This window comes from Patagioenas fasciata, chromosome 5, assembly GCF_037038585.1.
Source record: "Patagioenas fasciata isolate bPatFas1 chromosome 5, bPatFas1.hap1, whole genome shotgun sequence".
Classification (NCBI taxonomy): domain Eukaryota; kingdom Metazoa; phylum Chordata; class Aves; order Columbiformes; family Columbidae; genus Patagioenas; species Patagioenas fasciata.
Window position 1 is genome coordinate 24,453,626 of NC_092524.1, and position 21,924 is coordinate 24,475,549.

The following is a 21,924-nucleotide window of genomic DNA, read 5'->3' on the forward strand; positions in this document are numbered from 1 at the left end:
ACTCAATTTTGGCTGTCATATTTATTGGATGTTGTTTTCCCTTACCGGATCGAAGTCCTGTTTGAGATCTATCAGTGTAGTATTTGCTTTATCGAAATATTGGCTGTTAATACTAGTGGAAATACAGCATTTGAAATTTCCTTGGAGATTTCTCACTTGCAGCAAGCAGATCTACACCATCCAAGCAGCTTCTTGTAGGCCATGCAACTAAACAGAATTCTCAGAGAACGTTATTTGAGCTTGCAATTTACTTAACAAATCCTGACCCAAGAGAGGTATAGGACTTTCTGGCAACTACAAGAATTCATGTATTAAAACTTTGTTCCAAATTTGGCATTCCATTGGTCTCAAAAAACAACCTTTCTTTTGTTCTCTCCCATGACCTCAAAAACTAGCATGGTGAATTTACTAAGAATCTCTTACAACCAGTTACCATAGAATAAGTCTATTAAAAAAAATTTTTTTTGTTTAATTTCCCAGCTTCATTAGAACTATGAATCCACTGGTAATGCCTTTAAATTTCAACCCTCAGATTCCTTCATGCAATATTACAGTTCTCTAGCAGTAATATTGCTGGCGGGGGGAATAAAACCTCCCTCTCGCCCCCATCTGGGATGGCAGGATCTTCAGCCCAGCATGAAAACAAATCAGTTTGAACTCCACATCAAACCAACCTGGTTCCACTCCACACCCAAATCAGTATCAGTCTGACCCAGAGAAGCACTGAGCGCTCTAACCTCCCCAAAGCTGACCAGTGTGAAAAGACTGACTTCAGTAAGGAGGTAAAATTATGAGCTCTTTCCCCAGATGTGCCAAAACCTAGGAAACAAGACAGAAGCAAAAAGAAACATCACCAACAACCCCTGATTCAAAGCTGAGAAAGCAACACAGTGCCACAACAAGGATGGATGACAATACTCCAGGGGAAAAAAAAAAAAAACGAGCAGGGGGGAGTAAAGCCCCCCTTTCTCTGCTTAGCAGCGGGCAAACAGGTTTTTCCATTTTTTTTTTCTTCTTTCTCTTCTTGCTGCAGTTCAGATGTAGCCAAGGCCACGCAACTGGCGTAATCGCTGGTACGAAGTGGAAGGCTCTGGCAAACTGCTCGGTTACAATGAGTTGAGTTTTATACACCATTCCATTTACCTTTCACAATTTACAGATGTCAAAATACAGTATATTAAACATCAACCCATTTTTCCTTTTTCCTAGATCCAAATCAGTTCACATTCCAGCAACTTTTAAATACAACTTCATACAATACCAAGTTCACATCCATCATACCATTTAGGTGTTTGTTTGTTTTTTTTCTCTTTTTTTCTCTTTTTTTTTCTTTTTTCTTTTTCCTTTTTTTTTTTTTTTTTTTCAATGCAAAGCAGAGCTTAACAATTTAAATTCTTTTCTGGTCTCAAAAGTACTAGATGACAATATAAACAATTACTCTAATGCGCAAGGATGCATCCTAAGAGGAAGCAAGGTGGAATTTTAGCAGTGGAACCGGTTCCCATTTTGTAATTATCTCCCCAAACAAAATTGTTTTGGTACCAAATACAAATATGCAAATTAAAATACTGAGATCAGATATGAAAACCAAATACCAAGTTCAAATATGCAGATGGATCACAGTTACACTAATTTAAGACAATCTCTCAATTTTTGCATTGCACCTTTGAACTGCTTACTGCCCAGCCAGGCAGAGGTACCGCTGGGTCTCTCTGACAGAACAGGTCAGTGCACGCTGAAGCCCCATTGGCACCCGCCCCCCCGTTGTCGCAACAAGCTGGACCGGGCAAGGCTTTTATTAGTGTCTCATCTGGTGGGCTACAACTGTTATCCCAAAACCAGGATTCTTTACTTGGTGTGCATACAAAAGAGCCAAATCCAGCACATCGAGATGAGACACAGCCTATCACAGAGTTGCGCAAGTCTGGATACCGAAATAAAGCTAGCGTGCCAGAAAGAAAAATAACAGCTACTACACACAAAATTTAACCATCACATTCATGCAGTAAAGAACTAAATTACTCATGATCTTCTGTATTATCACAAAATGCACATTTTGAGTCAACGGAATCTCATGATTTAACAGACTGTGAACTTATCGTACCATATAACAAAGACCTACCAAAATTGCAACACGCTTAAACAGATACCCACAAAGAAAACAGGCTAATAAGGAAAGCATCTTGCAGACTTTAACAAGTTTTCTGACCTGTGTGTTATCAGTTAATCTCTCTCAGCTTGTTGAAGTTCAAATCGCCCCGCCTGTAAAACTGTCTGAAAAGATTTAACAATTTCTTGTCCGAGTGCTTTCCTAGGTTTTAAAACACCTCCCAATACAGATTTTTTAGGAACACAACTGAAAACAATCATTCCTGACCCCATCTTGCAGGTAAGAACCTTGAGAAGAGGGAGGGAGCGGGGGAAGCACAGGGCTGCTTGTAGCGCGAGTGGGAAAAGCGGGGAGAAGGTTTTACGGTGCACTTAAAAACAACTAGTGAAACAATTAACTCACATTCCTGACAAGTTGCTAGATTTTCAGAGACAGTACACAGAAGCACATAATATGTACTGTAAAACTCGCATATAACATGCTGATAGTAAACATTAGCATTCTCTACTGCTAATTTCAACACCAGTGCTTCCTTAACTTCTAAGTTTTCATCCTGCTTATTGATGGTTTCTTGAAGATGGTCAATAAATTGCATGTAATTCTCATTGGAACCCTGATTAACAGTTGCAAATGATTTGGCTGCTTCGTTGGTTTCAGGCACTTCTCTCATAGCTTGATATTGCTGACTGCTGGATTCACTCGCTAGTAGCTGATCTAATCTGTCACACAGTTCTTTTGCCCAGTTCTTATCCAGCGACTCCTTCTGCTTTCTCATGGAAGTCGGAGGGTTAAAAGGCGGTAAAAGCAGATACGAATTGGTAAAAGGACTTGTCTATGACTTTAGCATTCTCAGCTTTCACAGGTTCTTTGGGCAAGTTGTCTGATTCCAATCCTTTGGACTTGCTGTTCTCATCAGGGTTGGGTAAAAGTGTAGGAGGACACCCGCTTGTCATTTTTCCTTCCCCTCGGCCCAGACTGCTGAGCTATCAGGGGTGCCGAAAGCACAGCAGGGAATGGAGTAGAGAAGGTATCAAAGACACGAACCAGGTAAACTTCACAGCGACTTTCAGGATTCTTATCAGGTTGCAATGCTACAAAAACTTCAGCAGCAGCAGACCGTTCAGCCTTGAAATCTTTTAAAGTAGTAATTATAAGCTTCCATGTAGTTACTAATGATTTAGCTTCTTTATCATCTCCATTGCTGATCTTATTCCATAATTTCTGCCCTATATCATCCCAAAGTTCAATTTTAAAAACCTTCTCAGCTTCTGTTGGGTAGCCATTAGTTCTGCATCAAACCAACAGTCTACGTATGTTACTTTCTTCATATTTAAGTCCTCTCATAGAGAGAATATGCAGGAGGAGTTTAGCTATGGTTTGTTCCTCAGAGGATATGTTTTGCCCCATAACTTCACTCTTCCCTCTTCCTGCCCCCAGCTGCTCACCTTTTCCGGTGATTTCTTCAACAAATTTGTCTGCGGAACGTCCGTACGCCTCCACCCCGTACTCAGTCCAGCTGATCTGCCTCCGGCTGCGCTGCTCCAGGCTTTTCCCCGATTGTAGTGAGACGCTGTTCAGAGTATCACGTCAGGGTCACCATTTGTTGGAGCAATAAAGGACTCAGCATTCCGATTCATTGTGAATCACGCAAAGTCATTTATTACAGAAACAAGCCTCCTTATATACGCAACTATCCTCTAATCACGCGTCCACGCTCCAAGCATGGATTCACTAAATGAGTATCATGGGCAGTCCACACGCTGGAGCCCCACCGATGATAGATCCGATGACTCACGCCATGCTGAGGTCCTGTTAATGAAGAAATGCCCCTTTCTCACAGCAGATTCTATTCTCAGCTGCTCAAAGTGGCCTTGAGATTCCTTTGGGCCTGACTAATTCAACAACATATCTCCATCTAACGAAACCCCTCCACAATATGGTGGTATACAAATTACAGTGATTAGTGACTTGGCAAAAGTATGTTATAATAACACAAAACTTATTCATACACTGATGGTAAAAGCCCTTCTAAAAATGGTAGATTTGCAACAATTAGTAACTGTAATGCAAAACTTAACAAGACTTTAGAAACAGAACTTACAACGATATTACTTTTATATGTTCAAGAAACAGAAAGAGAGAGAGGGGAGGAAGCCTAAGATATCAGAAAGAGAAAGGGAGAGAGAGAGAGAGAGAGCGAGCAAGATATCACCACTCCACTGTACATCGGTCCCATGACGACCTCTGGAGGTTGGGAGGCGTTGAAGATTTACACACCACCCACTCATATCATACATGAGGTGATTTTATAGCCCATTTCATTTACATGTGAGATAGGAGAGGGTGGTTCGTCTCCTCCCTCTGCTCGGTCTTCATGCTAATTAGGAAGACTCTTCTGGAAATGGGTCTAGGGTCTTCAAACTAGGGGAAAGTTCACAGTACTGACCAGAAGTGAGTTGCTTTGCTCGTCAGGGGTAGTTGTTGGTTCGTGGTTTCTTCTGGTAGGTGATTGTCCGACAGATGGTTCATCTCTATCATCCCAATCAGGCCATGAGGCTTTTCATGGCAACACTGTTAATTGCCCTTATCTTACAAGGTGTCTGCCTCCATGGCCATAAAACTTTGGGAAACATAAGACGAGATGTCACCTATCTTTTCCTCCCAAAGTAACAAAAACCGGACATTTAAGGCATAACATAGCCCCTTGTTCTGCTAAGGATGAGAAGTGCTCTTCAAGGTTGTCATAGGGCTGGTACTCTTTATTGGCTTCATAAATGACTTGGATGCAGGACTTGAGGGAATACTAAGTAAGTGTGCTGATGACACAAGAGTGGGAGGAGCTGTCGACACTCTCGAGGGCAGAGAGGCCATGCAGAGGGATCTGGACAAATTGGAGAACGGGGCAACCACCAATGCATGAAGTTTAACCAGGGCAAGTGCCAGATTTTGCTCCTGGGACACAGCAACCCTGACTGTACATACAGACTGGAGGATGAGATGCTGGAAAGCAGCTCCACAGAGAGGGATCTGGGGGTTCTGGTTGACAGCAAGTTGAACAGAAGCCAACAGTGTGTCTTGGCAGCCAAGATGGCCAACCGTGTCCTGGGGTGCGTCAAGCATAGCATTACCAGCTGGGTGAGGGAGGTGATTGTCCCACTCTACTCTACACTTGTGCAGCCTTACATGGAGCACTGTGTGCAGTTTTCTGTGGCACAGTCTATAATAAAAGTATATTAAGTTAGTGGAGAGTGTCCAGAAGAGAGCCACAAAGATGGTGAAACTTTTAGAGGGGAAACCATATGAGGAGCAACTAAAGTCACTTGGTTTGTTCAGTGCGGAGGAGACTTAGGGGAGACCTCACTGTGGTCCACAGCATCCTCACAGGAGTGGAGGAAGGGCAGGCACTGATCTCTTTTCTCTGATGACTGATGATAAGACCTGAGTGAATGGCAGGAAGATGTGCCAGGAGAGATTTAGGTTGGACGTTAGAAAATGGTTCTTCACCCAGAGCATGGTGGAGCACTGGAACAGGTTCCCTAGGGGGATGTTCACAGTCCTAAGCCTGGCGGTATTCAAGAAGTGATTGGACAACACCTTCAGACACATGGGTGAACTGTGGGGTTGTCCTATCCAGGGACATGATTTGTACCCTTCTGGGTACAATGATCCTTGTGGGTCTCTTCAAACTCTGGACATTCTATGATTCCATGATTCTATGATCTGTTCCTGGAAAAGGGTTAATAACAAGATTATGGAAACAGTGAAAGAAGTATAAGAGAAGCAGTCTTGTAGGGTTTTTTTTCTCTAACTTCAATCTTTACTTTTTATGACAGACAGGAAATTGTGGCAGCAAGCCAAATGTTTTTCCTCCAGACACTGACTTTCATGTAGAGGGTGAATGGAGGCAATTGATAATTGGACATTTGAAAAGCCAAATCTTCATTTCATAACTAGCATTAAAGGAAGACATAGTTATTTTTGAAAACTACATGTGTTATGGACAGTTTGGAAAATAACTTGGGCTCCCAAAAGGTGAGATCTGAACTCTGTATGCTTAAGAAAAAATAAAGAACACACAAGAAAATGGATACTGAAAGGAACATGTTCCACTATGCTCTCTCTGAGATGGCCTTATGGGTCACTATGTCAAAAAGACTTTTTGACTGACTCTGCTTGGCACTGGCTCTTTCAGATTATGTTGCATTATTTATTCTCCAGCAGCAAAGAATGTAGCAACTGTAAAGTGAAGGATGGTACAATCAGCTCATGGTACTTTTCATGCTCTCAAACAAATATAGAAAAATATTGAGAAAAAAAAAACAAACATATTTTGTGTCCTTAAACATTAAAAAAATAAAAAGTTTTTAAAAAAATTTTGTACAGTACTTTTCCTTTCTTGTTTACCCACTTAAAAAGCAAGTAGTTACAATATCAAGGCTGTGACTGCCAAATCTGCACACAGTATTCTCACTCCCACTCACAAAGGTTATGTTCAAACCACCCTCCAGGTTATTTAATTTCCCTGTGCAATATCCCTAGCTGGGAGGGCTGGGAGTTCCTAGTGCAAAAGATGCATCTACACATATATACATGTGCTTTGCGTAAAGATAGTTATTTATTACTTATCTGACAGTAGTTGCCAAAAGTACCCAAAAAAGATCAAGAGGCTACTCTACCGTCCCCAATACTAGCAAATGATAGCCAGTTATTTCTTTAAAAGCTCCCAATCCAGATAAAAAGTAAACATGAGTGAGAAGTGATAATGATGATGTGAGATGTTTAGGATAGCTAGGAATAGATCCAGGTTCTCTCAAACTTGTCCCTGATACTGCTCTCTTAGAACTACAGGTTACTTGGAGCACTGTTGACTACAGAACATATTTACAGCTGCTTTCCTCATAAACTTTACTACATATGGCAGACACACAATAATGCTACCAACTACCTATTTTTCAGCTGTATGCAATCTCTAGGAAGCTATTATTTGTCACATTTTCTTCAGTCACTATTGCCAATAATGGCTGTCAGGAGTGTTGAAGCACTATTCTAGATACCTACAGTATTAGGCAGATTCCTGTCAGCAGAAGCTTTTAGCTCCACACAAATTAGCAGCCATTATGTCTTTCATCCGAGGTCTTCCAACAAAAAAACATCTGACTGCATGCTTATAAAAGCACACAAGGTTGTCTGACTCTTTTCTACTAGAAAATAAAAGGGCCAGAAAGCAATGACTGAATAGAGTTAAAACAAATGTAGGTCACAATTCAAAGCATTGCTCAACATGTGACCAGATCTGTTGTTGCTGTCACATTTTTCACCTTAGACCTTTTGTGCTCCAAAGAGCCCGCTGCTCTGATTCTAAAAGAACAGACTTTTCCCTGATACCGCCGTTTACTGTTGTGATCTAGCTTTGAGTAGATTTATGTTCTGGATTACTTCCTTTAAATCCTAAATGTATCTAGATTACTGAAAGAATAATCCAAATTTATCCCTTGGCAGTAGTGCAGGTCTACCTCCAATTAAATCAGAAATATTCTTGCTAGTGTCATGTTGTGGTTTAACCCGAGCTAGCAACACAACCACAATAGCTGCTTACTCACTCCCTTCCCCACCTCCCCAAAATAGGGGAGCGAATTGAAAGGGAAGGGGAAACTTGGATTGGACAGTTTAATAAAATAACAAAATACTAATACACCAACAGTAAACATATATTAAAAACGGAAATAAAAGATATTCAAGGCAATTCCTCATGAACTCTGTCCATATTGAACAGTCAGTCCCAGGAAGAAACATCCTGGTCCCAAACAGCTGATCCTGAAGAGAGAAAAAAGGAAAAAAGGCAGAAAGTCTCAGAGGCAACTGCAAAATGGCAAAAAGCCGAACTAGATGTCCCAACCAAACTCCCCCAGCTCCAACAAAAAAAGCAAAGAAGAACACATGAGAGAGATAGCTAGAACGATCAAGAGAGCAACCGGAAGATCCCGACTCTCCTTAAATATGAAACATAATTTTAATGTTATGGAATACTCTTGTTGATCAGTCTGGGTATCAGTCAAGGTCTGCCCTGTCTATGACCCCCTTCCTCAATGCCTCACACCTGTGGGCTGAGTGCTCAGAACATCCTTGGCTCTCAGACCAGAGCAATTAAAAACATTAACTCTGTCCTGGAGTGCTATCTCTTGATCTCAAACTATGTCCAAATAATGACCATGCTAGCTATAAAAAAAGAAAAGTTTCTAACTGCATGAAGAAAATTAACTCATTTTCAGTCAAACCAGCATATGTCAGTAGAAGGAAAAAATAAATCTCTCACTTCAGAATGCTAGGGAAGCTGGGGAGAATGAATAGACTATAGAGGAGAACCAGATGGACTCACTTTCTCTGGTCTGTCTGAATGAGGTGTAAGCATAACTCTGCAGTTACCCACATTTTGTTATGAAAAATTGGAAGTTTCACATATGAATTATGTTGTTGTGGTGTTTTTTGTTGTTCTTGTGTTTGTTTGTTTGTTTTAATACAGAGTTTAAAAGCTACAGCCAGAACTTTGCACCGTATACGTAGAACTTTTCCATAGTGTCTTTTGTCACTAACTAATGACATTGACAGTATCAACTCACAGTGTTTTCTTGGCTGTTGGTTACCCAGTGATATTGGATCCAAATCAGCAGCTTAGAAAATAATTGGGAGAGTCATTTGTTTCTTTTAGAATAAGAGAAATAGAGCTACTAGTCAAACAAGTAACTGGTGAGTTGCTATGTTATCAGCAAATAAAAATGTGAATGGTGGGGGTCATTGATCTTTGTGATTTCATCCAGAGGACCAGGAGAAAATTATTCTGTGCAAGTTTTATCCCTAATTGTGACACATTGAGGGAATTCAGCTGAGGATAGTTCATACTTATGCTCCTGACTTTGGTGACTTGAGATTAGATTGAAATACAAATACGTGGGCGTGACCAGCTGTTATGAATATAACAATTACAAAATTTATAACACTTGGTTATTGTCATAAAATACACTATAAAATATTTATTGTTTTATTATGAAGGCATTATCATAAGCAGGTAAAACTGTAGTTCAGTTGTCAAAATAATTGAATAAACCATATTTTGCGATATATCACCAGTGATGCATCACCATTTTCATTCTGTTCCGTTCAACTATACACTAATGTGGTAAAATTGAAATTTTCTCAAGAGTCTACACTTTTTTTTTTATTAGAAAGCTCAGTTACTTCCAGACTTTGAGAAGACAATTGCTTCTGCTTGATAGGTAGCTAGAAATGTAGTTTACATCTATGTTTGAAGCAATAAATCCAGAACAAATTAGTCAAAATTTTATAAACCCTGAAAAATGGAAAAATGCAGAACCAAGTGAAAAGCCAGATCTCCAGAACCTGTGAAAATCTCACTGAATCAAAGTCCTTACCTACTGTTGTTAAACACTGAGAGTAGATGATGTTAAAATAGCTAGGAGTTAATGTAAATACAAGGCACTAATTTTCAGTGCTGCTAGAGCGAATTACAGTTGACCATTAAACTCTATATGAAGGTGAAATCTTTGACAAAAGCAGAACATATCCACAAGAAAGTTAACCAGGCCCAGTGGGTAGAGAGGGCACATGATATGAGGGACTCCCTAGCCTCTCTTCACATGGCTGAACACGGTGACTTGAGGGATAAGAGGCAACTGCAGAATGTTCCTGCCTAGCACAGCAGATGAGTCTCTGGTGTGACTGGGCCAGCATCCCAGGTTCCCTGCACAACAGATATGAGGCTCTTCAGGTGCAACTGAACAACAAGAATGAGGAAAATTGTTCAAATCCTTATAGAAGAAAGTTTTCATTGTCATAGGAGACTCCCTTCTGAAGGGAACAGAAGGCACAATACAGATGCACTTCTTAGGGAAATCTGCCACCTCCTTGGGGCCTGGGTTAAAGATGTGAAGAGAAGACTTTCTGCCCTGGTTAAGGCCCTCAGATATTATCTGTTATTGATTTTTCAGGTAGACAGAAATGAAGTTGGAACAGGAAGTCCAAGGGCAGTCAAGAGGGACTTCAGAGTCTAGGAATGACTGGTTAAGGGATCAGGAGAACAAGTAGCATTCTCCTCTGTCCCCAAAATTGCAGGGAATCATGAGAGATCAATACCTGGCTGCAAGACTGGCAGAATTTAGGTTTTCTGATCATTGGTTGGTTTACATGACACCAGGCTTGCTGGTGACAAAGGGGGCGCACCTGTCTCAAAGGGGGAAAAGGATTCTTACACAGGATTTAGATGGGCTCATTGAAAGAGCCTTAAACTAGTTTTGAAGGGGGAAGGAGAGAAAACCAGGCTCTCCAGAGATAAGCCTGGGGGCAGCACGTCAATATTTGGGGGACAGGGTGCTGGTGAGGTCCGTGGTTCTGCTGCCTCAGTGGACAGAGGAGTTGGAGAGCTCTGCAGCAGCAAAAACACTAGGGTTATCAATGATGAATTAGAAGTCAGGGAAGCACCTGAGAATGGTCATAATAGTCCTAATTCCTATTAGGGCTTCTCTGACCAGAAAGGTGGCACTCCTAATGCATGCAGCAGGAGCAAAAAACAGGAGGAGCTGGAAGCCATTGTGCATCAGGACAACTATGATACAGTTGTCATCACAGAAACATGGTGGCATGACTCCCACAACTGGAGTGCTGCAGTGGATGGTTATCAACTCTTCAGAAGGAAAAGGCAAGGAAGAAGAGGAGGTGGGATAGCCCTGTATAGTAGGGAGTGTTTTAATTGTTTAGAGTTTAATGATGGTGACAATAAGGTCAAGTGTTTATGGGTAAGAATCAGGGGGAAGGTCAACAGGGCAGATATCTTGATGGAAATCTGTTACAGACCACCCAACCAGGAAGAAGCAGCAGATGAAATATTCTGTAAGCAACTGAGAGAAGTCGCACGATCACTAGCCCTTTTCTCACTGGGGACTTCAACTTACCATATATCTGCTGGAAATACAGCACAGCATAGGAGAAACAGACTAGGAGGCTCCTGAACTGTGTGGAAAACAGCTTTTTGACATAGCTGGTCAGTGAGCCAGCTGGGGAAGATCCCCCACTGGACCTGTTCTTTGCAAACAGAGAAAGACTCATAGGCAATGTGATAGTCAGAGGTGATCTTGGGTGTAGTGATCATAAAATGATTAGGTTCTAGATTCTTGGAGAAGTAAGAAGGGGGGACAGCAGAACTACCGTCTTTGACTTCTGGAGGGCATACTTTGACTTGTTTAGGAGGTTGGTTGACAGAGTTTATCAGGGGGCAGACCTGAAGGGCAGAGGAGTCCAGGAAGGCTGGACATTCTTCAATAGGAAGTTTTAAAGGAGTAGGAGCTGAAAGATAAGCCAGTGAGGAAGAAGAACAGACTGGCTGAACAGAGAGTTTTGGTTGGAACTCAGGAACAAAAGGAGAATGTATGATGATTGTAAAAAGGGACAGGAAACTCAGGAGAATTACAAGGTTGACAGAAAGTTATGCAAGGAGAAAATTAGAAGGATCAAAACCAACTAGAGCTTAATCTAGCTACTGCTGTAAAAGACAACAAAAAATGTTGATCTAAATACATAAATAACAAAAGGAGGGCTGAGAAAGGTTATGGAGCAGGTCATCTTGAGTGCCATCACACGACACATATAGGACAAGCAGGTAATCACCACATCAGCATGTAGTATTAAAGGTAGGTCCTGCTTGACCAATTTGATCTTCTATGACAAGATGAGTCACTTAGTGGATGAGGGAAGTATTGTGGCTTTTGACTGCCTAGACTTTAGTGAAATCTTTGACACTGTATCCAACAGAATTCTCCTGGAAAAAAATAGCAGTTCATGGTTTGGATGGGCACACTCTTCGCTGGTAAAAAACTAGCTGGATGGCTGGGTCCAAAGAGTTGTGGTGTATGAATTCAAATTCAGTTGGTGGCCAGTCAAAAGTAGTGTTCCCCAAGGCTCAATATATGGGCCAGTTTTATTTAATCTCTGTATCAATGATATGGATGAGGGGATCAAGTGCACCCTCAGTAAGTTTGCAGACAACACCAAATGGGGTGAGAACGTTGATCTGCTGGAGGGTAGGAAGGCTCTACAAAGGGATCTGTACAGGCTGGAGTGATGGGCTGAGGCCAGTTGTATGAGGTTCAACAAGGCCAAGTGCTGGGTCCTGCACTTGGATCACAACTACTACATGCAACACTACAGGATTGGGGAAGAGTGGCTGGAAAGCTGCCTGGTCAAAAAGTACCTGGGAGTATTGACTGACCGTTTGCTGACTGTGAACCACCAGTGTGCTCAGGTGACCATGAAGACCAATAGCATCCAGGCTCATATAAGAAATAGTGGGGTCAGCAGGACTAGGGAACTGATCATCCCTCTGTATTCGGCACTGGTAAGGCCACACCTCAAATACTGTGTTTAGTTTTCGGGCCCTTATTGCAAATAAGATGTTGAGGTGCTGGAACATGTTCAGAGAAGGGCAACAAAACTGGTGCAGGGTCTAGAGAGGAAGTCTTATGAGAATCTGCTGGGGGAACTGGGGTTGTCTAACCTGGAGAAAAGGAGACTGAGGGGAGACCTTATTGTTGTCTACAACTACCTGAAAGGAGGTTGTAGCATGGAGAGTGTTTGTCTCTTCTCCCAATTAGCAAGTGATAGAATGAGAGGAAATGGGCTTAATATGCACCAGGGAAGGTTTAGATTGAATATCAGGAAGAACTTTTTCATGGATAGGGTTGTCAGGCACTGGAATAGGCTGCCCAGGGAAGTGGTTGAGTCAGCATCCCCTGGAAGTATTTAAAAGATGTATACATGATGTTCTTATAGACATGGTTTAGAGCTGGATTTGGCAGTGCTACGTTAATGGTTGGCGTTGAGGATCTTAAAGATCTTTTCCAACCAAAACATTTGTATGATTCTGGGATTCTATATAATTAACTGATAGAAAAGCTACAGACATAGGCAGCATACTAACCAGGGACATATTTATGTGAATTACTAGCAAATGTTGAGAACGATATTTTGGATGGGCTGTAAGAAGAGTTGTGTAGAGAGCACTTCAGAAGTATTTAGTGTTTGACAACATGAACCCAGGTAAAATTGAGTGGGACAGCAGAAGTAGCTACCAGCCTGAGCTACTTGTTTATTTTCTGGAGTCTGTGGTCGACACAAGGAGGTATCTGAATGGCTTGTGAAGTAGGTCCTGCCTTGGCCATTCACAGATTATTGAGTAACCATAAAATGCTGCCAACTGTGGTTTAATTTAATAAACTGGTATAGACTTAAGTGATTCAGAAGCTGCTTCATAAGCCTTTAAGATGAGACTAGTTTGGATGGATAGTCCAGAAGCTTCTAGTCCTATTATTTTATTAATCTGAGATTTTACGTCCCCTTTGAGGAACTGCAGCAGTAACTATATTCCTACTCTTCAGTCTTTCCATGCTTAATTTGAGAGTTGTTTCTACTTTATTTGTATGTTCTCTTCTGTGAATTTATGTCTTAGAAATGTGAGCATTGTTCAGCAAGCTTCATGAGAAAGTATTGCAAAAGTGTAGTTAATCAAGAACAGGTGGTCATTTCAGTCACATGACTTCAATGGCCCTAGAGGGGTCAGCATCTGCAGTCCTCTATCTGATAGTCTGAGAGAAGTATTCTCTCACCAGGATTCAGAACCATGAGGACATTTAGGAATAAAATGTCTCAGTTCAGTCTCACAGAAATAAATCTGAAGAAGGAAAGAGTTGCTGTCTTCTTATCAACATCTCAAGGAGACCTTGTCAAACAGGCAGGGAAGGTACACTAGCTGTTGCAGTATCACATGGCCAGCTTCCCGACCTTCACTGTTGAAGGCTGATGTTATAACTGGTATATGTCCTTAAGCAAATGTGAGTCATGCTTCTGATTAGTGATGAGTATACTGGGAGATTTTTTTCCTCCATTTTGTCACCCTACCCTTTGTTATACTATAGGGTTTGTTTGTGATTATCTCAACACACAATGTGGGAGAAACAGGGATTACAAGGTCACTACAGTGCTCCCTAACTAACACTTCAAATTACTGTGCTTAAATCTGAGCTTTCCTTCCTCCTAACCTGAGGGGAAAGTAGAAAAACTGACCTTGGAAATCCCTGAAGATGCAAATTCATTCAGAGGTGCTCAGAAGGAAGAAGTCATTATTTCTCCAACCACAGGTCAGAATATTATTATTTACTTATTTCCTTTTTGTTGTGGTTTTCAACAGCAAGGAATAAAAGCCAGGCTCTGGAGACCTTACAGGAAGTGTCGTCTGTGAACAGTAAGATAGAATTCAGCAAAGCTGATAGCAACTTCCAATATCTATTGTGAAGTATTCCAGTCCATCTGCCAACTATTAACTGCCACCAGAGAGGATAGTATCTTATGATCGATAAAGGAGGTCACCAAATTAATCTTACTTCTTTACAAACTGTAGTATCAAAAAGTCTCTGTATTTGTGTGATGCATTTACATCACAAACATGGTATCTTAGCCCTGATTATTTGCTATTTGAGATCAACAATTAGTGTCATTCTTGACAAAATGCTGAAAAATTTAAAAATGCCATGTTTGCTCAAGGGCAGAATACATGAACTAATAGTTTTGTTTTCTCTCTCTACTGGTAATTCTGTATGAACTGATTCCATATTAAAATGGCCTTTGAAATGCATGCTTTAAAGGCGTATGAAGAATGGTTTTATTCTACTCCAAGCCTTGCTGCAAGGCATAGCCTAATGGCCGTTTATAGGTGCCAGTGATCTTCATTTCTATTCTTATTTCATGACTGACTAGCAAGGTCATAAGCTCTTTGAACTTCTGCAGGTCATTTCACTGTTTTTAAGCCTCAGATACTTTCACTTTCAGAAAAAAGAAAAAAAGAATACACAACTTTGTAAATCACTTTGAGATTTATTTGGGTTTGGGCAGAGAAGAATGGAAACACATTATTAAACATCCATGCCCCAGTCCAACCTTTTGCATTTTCAAGCATAAGTTGTGATAAGAAAGCTTTACTTTTATCAACATAGATGAATGAAATAGATGAAATGGTTTTGATTCATCCTATAATATATTTTTGAGATCTTTAAAACATGCATTTTGAGTTAAGAACTGACTGTTCTTACCATAATAAGCAATGAATTAGTTCTGTGTTGCTTAGGCAGGGATCATGTGACTTCAAGGAAACCATTTAATCTGTCTCTATATGTCAACAGATCACACATGATGACAGTAACATTTTTACATTGTGCCTTAGACGACAGCTTGATTTAGAACTGATTTGGTTATGCCTGAATGACATTGTACCATGCTATGTTGAAATATTTCGTGTTTCATTTTAACTATATGCTCATAAAGGTTAAATAAATCAGTAAAACACCCTTCAAGATCTGTTTATAAAGGTTCTATAAGTGCTTTGCAAAATATTCTAAGTAAACTAACAAACCCTGTAACTTTTGTTAAAAAGTGAAAATACATTCCAGGATTGCACATAGACCAGTAAGGATCACTGAGCTGAGATTTGTTTTACAAGATGGAGGCTTTGTTCATGGTTTGTAAAGAATGTGACAATTGCTAGATTAAATTAAACAAGGATCTTCACAACATACTGGATGAACTTCTCTGATCTCGAGCTTCATGAGTTATAGTGAAAGTGAACTTTCTAACATATGTAAACTACTCCCTAATCAGACTAAACCTGTTACAGCAAGTGTACAAGGTTACCTGAACTGAAAATTAAGCTTTCAGCCTATATAGCAGAGTTAAAGGTTAATGTGATAATACCACTCACACTTCCTAAGTAAGAAAGTTGCCATTGGTCACTCAGTCCTATTAATCTGGAATTCAAATTTGTCTGATTTCTCGAGAATGAACAAGCTGAATGAACAGGGCAAATTTAAGTGTTACTAGATTCACAAATTATGTTAAGTTTCTCTATGTCATCTTCTTTTTAATTAACATATTATTGATGCTTAAAAGGGAAGACTGTGGAGAATCAGTTTTCTCTTTGCAGCTCTATTTTTAGTTGAGAGACTGAAGATGTCAACTTCTTACCAGCTTCTATCAATGCACTAAAAAGAAGTGGGGGGCGGGAAATCAATCCTGTGTTCATCTGACCTCAAGTTGATGCTGGGAACTTCTTTCCAGTAGAATGTTTTTCTGTGAGAAACTGGGAATTCACCACAGCTAACACTTTTCATGTTTTATGTAGGTTTTAGCTATGATTCCTGTAATCAAAATGTAACTTCTGGACTGATGTGAGCGGCGGAGGAACACGCAGGTCGACTCAATATGAGTGATAAAGCATAGTTCGATTTATTAGCCCGAATAGCATATACTTATACAGTTCACGATAATTATGCATACCTGTCACCTACTAATTGGCTTAAGCTCTAACAGTCACATCTGCATGGTCCTCCTACTTGCAGCTGCTAGCTATGCTTATTCTACATTCTTGTGCTGCTGAAAGCTGTTTGTGAAACTCTGCCAAGGTATCAGTGACCTTGCTGATTTTACTGAAACAGTCAGTGGTTCCCACTGTGGCGTAGTCTTGCTACTTATGCTAAAGCCTTCAGAACAGGCTTCTGCTTGTACAACTGTCCCTTATTTTTAAGTCATTCTCCAACAGACTGACAGAAGCTACTCCCAGAGCAGCAAAAACTCTTATTTGTCATAGGATTGTGAATTATAATTAGAATGAGAAGGTTATTCAATTGTATTCAAGAATCGTTCAAATTCTGGTCAGAATTCACTGGCAAGATTTGTGCCCTAACAAATAAGTAAAAGCCAACATCTTTCTGATTACTATGGCAGGTGCTTCGTAGAACTTCTCCAACTGTATCTCAGAAATAGTTTTGAGTGTCCCCTAAAATCTATGCTGAATCTTGGGAATAGGTGGTTGATGTAGATAGAGTCTTTTAGAAAACACACCACTCTATAATGTCTTATAGCCTCTTCATCACCTCGTCATCCTGACAAAGGTGATTTATGGTTCTTATAACTGGTTTCTAGCTGGATCTGACTGTCATAATTAAATCTTTCTCAAAATTGTACTAAAATGGGTTTTCTCCAGGTTAGGTCTTGGAATAGAAACCAATCAGATGACACAGAAATCTGAATAAACTTAAAAAAAGCTTAGTGTATTCATAATCAGGATTTGCAACTTCAAACATGAAACTAGATAATAGCATTTATAAGCCTATAAATTTTAAAACTCCCAGACTAATTTAAAATCAGTTTGGTGATACTGCCAAATGAAAAGTGCGTAAACAGAAGGTTCCTTTGATTATTGAAATGTTTGCTTCTGAAAATTAGAACACAACCATTTAGCAGAAGGTGTCTCAAGGTTATAATCAATTAAAGATATTTAAGAACTGAGGTACTTTAGTATGCTGAATGTCAATCAAGACAGAGCAAAGCATGAAGTAGTGTGCTAACCTTAATGTGAAATATACACGTTAAGGTGGCATAATAAAGGAATAAGTGATAGTCATGTTCCTGATATGTTACAGTACTTTGAATACAGTAATGAATGTGTGTAACTGCAAAAGAGACCTTGATGCAGGAACTCGTGAGCATCACGAGGATGGAAACAGGCTCTTCTCAGTGACAACCAATGACAGGACAAGGGGCAATGGGTACAAACTGGATGTATGGGGATATAGCGGAAGATTTGGCGAGGAGGTTAGTTAAATGTAAATACGCTCAAGTGACTTGCACCTGTCTGTAGAAAAAGCACACACATCATACTAATTGTCTTACTGACCTTGTGTGCTTGATGAGTAGAACCTCTGTGTTAGATAACACAGGCCTGGGAGGAACTATGGGCACCTTATCACTACGTCTGAGATTCCTGCTTTGTTGTGAGAAAGAGCGGGAGGCTGTGTCTGCCTGAAGCCTTGAAATACAGTCAAGCTCAGCAGGCCCAGTGATCTTCCAGCAGGGCTGAACTGACCAGCGCCTGCGTCCCCGCTTGTGTCACCTCTGCCTGGGAGCTTAGGTGTGGCTTCGGAGATCCCCCAGCAGAGAGGTAACTAAAATAAAACTTGCTCTTTGCAAATGCATCTGTGGCCTCTGGCTCTTCTTGCGATGTGCCTGCGTATGTGTACACACCGGAACACAAAATGTTCCATTTAAATATGAGAGGAAACTTCTTCAGAGTGAGGGTGACAGAACACTGGAACAGGCTGCCCAGGGAGATTGTGGAGTCTCCTGCTCTGGATACATTCAGAACCCTCCTGGATGCCTTCCTGTGTAACACCTAGGTGTTCCTGCTCCAGCAGAGGGATTGCACTTGATGATCTTTTGAGGTCCCTTCCAATCCCTAATATTCTGTGATTCTGTGATTCTGTGATTCTTCGATTCTGTTAACTCTGTTTCATGGAAAACTCATCTTCTAAGAAGGGATTTCAATGAAACTGAAAATAGGTAAGAGACACAGTAATACAATTATGTAATAATAGAGTCAAAGAGAAAACAATCTGACAGCTCAGTTCTCCACAAGGGCAGTTCTTGACAACATCAGTTTTCTGAGGCCAAGACTCCTGTCACTTCTCTCAAATAAAAAAACTGTTTCTACATGAGCTGGAAGTTTCTTTTTCTCTGTATATTATTTCCAGACATCCTGATATAAATCTTGGGACCACTGACTGATAATGGCATATTGATTTAAGAGCTACTGAGAAATTAATATAACTGGGTCTTGTGTCATACCTTAGATCATAATTACAGAAACTACTTTTTTGACTATCCATGTAAGGTAGCATATTTTTTGTTGTGAAGAACTTGTTTTGTTGTAAACAAACTAATAGTTGGATATGAGTCTTTTTGGTTTGTTTATTTGTATTTTGCTTCATTCTTAGTAAAATTTTAGCTGCTGAAAGTTTTGACACATGGGACAGTGGACAGAACTGAACTGGGGTTACTATATATGTTAAAATTTCCTGAAGTATGTCTTGAGGTAAAAATATTTGGAGGTCAGAAGACTATTATTAGAGGGTATTAATACATGCTTTCCGCTTTCTTGTTATTCTATCGGAACCTCTTACAGCTATATATGACATATTGCTGGGGAAGGCAACCTGATCCCCTATGGCCATTCTTATCTGAATCAGGACAGAAAAGATTAGAGATACCTCCTGTAGTAATAATTAATTTGATGAATGCAGACGCCGGCATAAGCTGTTTGATCGCATGGGCGGGCCGGGCGAGAGTAGAGAGTCTAATTCAATATGAATTTATCATCCATACTCTTTAATGAACTCTTAACAACACTGAATATCAATGTCTCCGAGACCACGTTCTTCCAAGCCTTATATACTCTATACCAAAAGGCCATGCAGCAAGTGCAGGCTACAATTGGTTACACTTGCAGTCACTCATCCCCCCCTACTATGGTGATTAGCTGCAGGGCACTGTTCACAGACTGTTCATGCGCAGCGGCGACGCCCCTCATGCAACCTGGGTCGAGGGCAGACCAGCTTCTGTTTACTTTCCTTCTGTCTTTGGTGTCTCAGGGAAATCCTTCCATGTAACACAGTCGCATCAAGCTCTGGCTTGTTCACAGCACACAGCCAGAAACTCTCCACAACCTCCTACCCACTATTTTGTTATTATGAACAGAATTAAACCAAACATTTATTATATGAGCAATCTGGGAACTGATGAAGGTGATTAAGAAGAAAACAAAAAACAGGCAACCAGACTTTTAGATGACTGTGCTTATGGCTGGTGTCAATTTACTTGACGGTCAACTACAAGTGTAACAAATTTGCCTGTTAATATTTACAGAATCACAGAAGGGATGGGGTTGGGGTTGGTGTTGGAAGGGATCTCTGGAGATCATCTAGTTCAACCAACCTGCTAAAGCAGTTTCATCTAGAGTAGATCGCACAAGAATGCATCCAGGTGGGTTTTGAACTTCTCCAGAGAAGGAGACTTCTCAGCCTCTCTGGGTAGCCTGTTCCAGTACTCTGTCACCCTCAAAGTAAAGAAATTTCTCCTCATATTCAGATGGTATCTCCTATGCTTCCGTCCATGCCAGTTGCCCCTCATCCTATCATAGGGCATCACTGAAAAGGGTCTGGTCCCATCCTCTTGACATCCACCCTTAAGATATTTGTCAGCATTGATAAGATCCCTTCTCAGCCTTCTCTTCTCCAGACTGGACAGACCCAGCTCTCTCAGTCTCTCCTCATAAGAAAGATGCTCCGGATCCCTAATCATCTTTGTATCTCTCTGCTGGACCCCCTGCAGGAATTCCTTGTACTTCTTAAACTGGGAAGCCCAGAACTGAACACAGTACTTCAGATGCAGTCTCAACAGGGCAGAGCAGAGGGGAAAGATAACCTCTCTCAGTCTGCTGGTCACATTTTTCCTAATGCACCCCAGGATACTGTTGGCCTTCTCATAGTCAACGTGCTGTCAACTAGAACTCCCAAGGCCTTCTCCGCAATGCTGCTTTCCAACAGGTCCACCCCTAACCTGTACTGGTGCCTGGGATTATTCCTCCCCAGGTGCAGTTCAACATTTACCCTTGCTGAACTTCATTAGGTTCTTCTCTGCCCAGTCCTCCAGTCTGTTCAAGTCTTGCTGAATGGTAGCACAGTCTTCTGGTGTATCAATCCTTCCTCCCAGTTTGGAATCATCAGCAAACTTGCTCGGGGTGTACTCAGTCTCTTCATCCAGGTGTCTTACTAACATATTTAAATGGAAATACCCGATCAGATACTGTTAGGGAATAATTTAGCTGTAGCAGTTTTACTAGCCTTTCAAGGAAGCATAATTAGGGAAGATGTGATCAAGGAGAAAGTCTCCATAAACATAAGCATGTCTGTTTCAAAACTAATGTTGAAAAGCAGGGTATCGTTTTACATTTTTCTTTCCTATGTCTAAATAGTTTATTTTTGGAAAGTTATATAATGTTATAGTTTTCTACCACATATTTGCAGTTTTCAATGCTATGCAAATATAAAAATATAGGAGGTAAAAATACTTGGAGAGAGACATAAAGAGAGATAAATTCAGGATACAAACTTATCACTGCAAGACAAGGAATACTTTTCTGTATATGTCGCAAACACAATTAGCTAAGTACCTTCTTTTGAAGAAACAAGAGTTGATCGATAATGGAAGTAAGGCATTGTACATGATGTATCAGCAATAGCTACTGTCTACTAAAAAAAAAACGTGCTTTTTTACAGCTGCATAAAGTGACACATAAATTTAAAATCTATTCCCTCTGGAATTTACTTTCTGAATAATTTCATTATCTTGGTTATTTTAAGCAGAGAAAGAATACAATCTTAGACATAATTCTCTAGCAAAATTAAACAATCTCTCAGTAAAATGCTATTCATCCCTCAAGAACATATCAAAATTAGGCTTTTTTATATATTTTTTTCATGTACCCGCCCAGACCTGGATGCACAAAGAAACAGTAAGTCACAAATTTTTGCTAAGTGAAAACCAAAAAGCAATTCTACATACTGCATAGTTCAGAGTTTCTTTACTCTCAACTCCTTCCTCCCTTTTTGTTCTAATACAAGACAATGGTGACAAAAGTATTAATGGAAAGGTTTGTTTGTTTGTTTGGTTTTTTCTTTTTTTTTTTTTTTTTAATTATTGAAGTAAATTGTACACATTCTTCATCCTCAGGTTATAATCTCTGAACTGAAATTATCTAAAACTCTGTAGTTTTCAGTTAATAAAAATAAATAAAATCAACTCTTCAGTTAAAAACAGACACATTAATAGAGCAAAGTGCATATGATTTCTCTAGAAGATTTATAAAA

The 21,924-nt window shown here is 40.2% G+C and overlaps 1 long non-coding RNA gene across 2 annotated transcripts in view; it reads right to left on the reverse strand.

Moving 5' to 3' along the window:
- Window positions 1-18,356: 18,356 nt before the first annotated feature.
- LOC139828096 (uncharacterized) overlaps window positions 18,357-21,924 on the reverse strand; it is a 74,464-nt gene continuing 70,896 nt past the window's right edge. For both annotated transcript variants that reach the window (XR_011739322.1, XR_011739323.1), the window contains exon 5: window positions 18,357-20,826. This is a non-coding gene — a long non-coding RNA (uncharacterized lncRNA). The remainder of the gene's footprint in view (window positions 20,827-21,924) is intronic.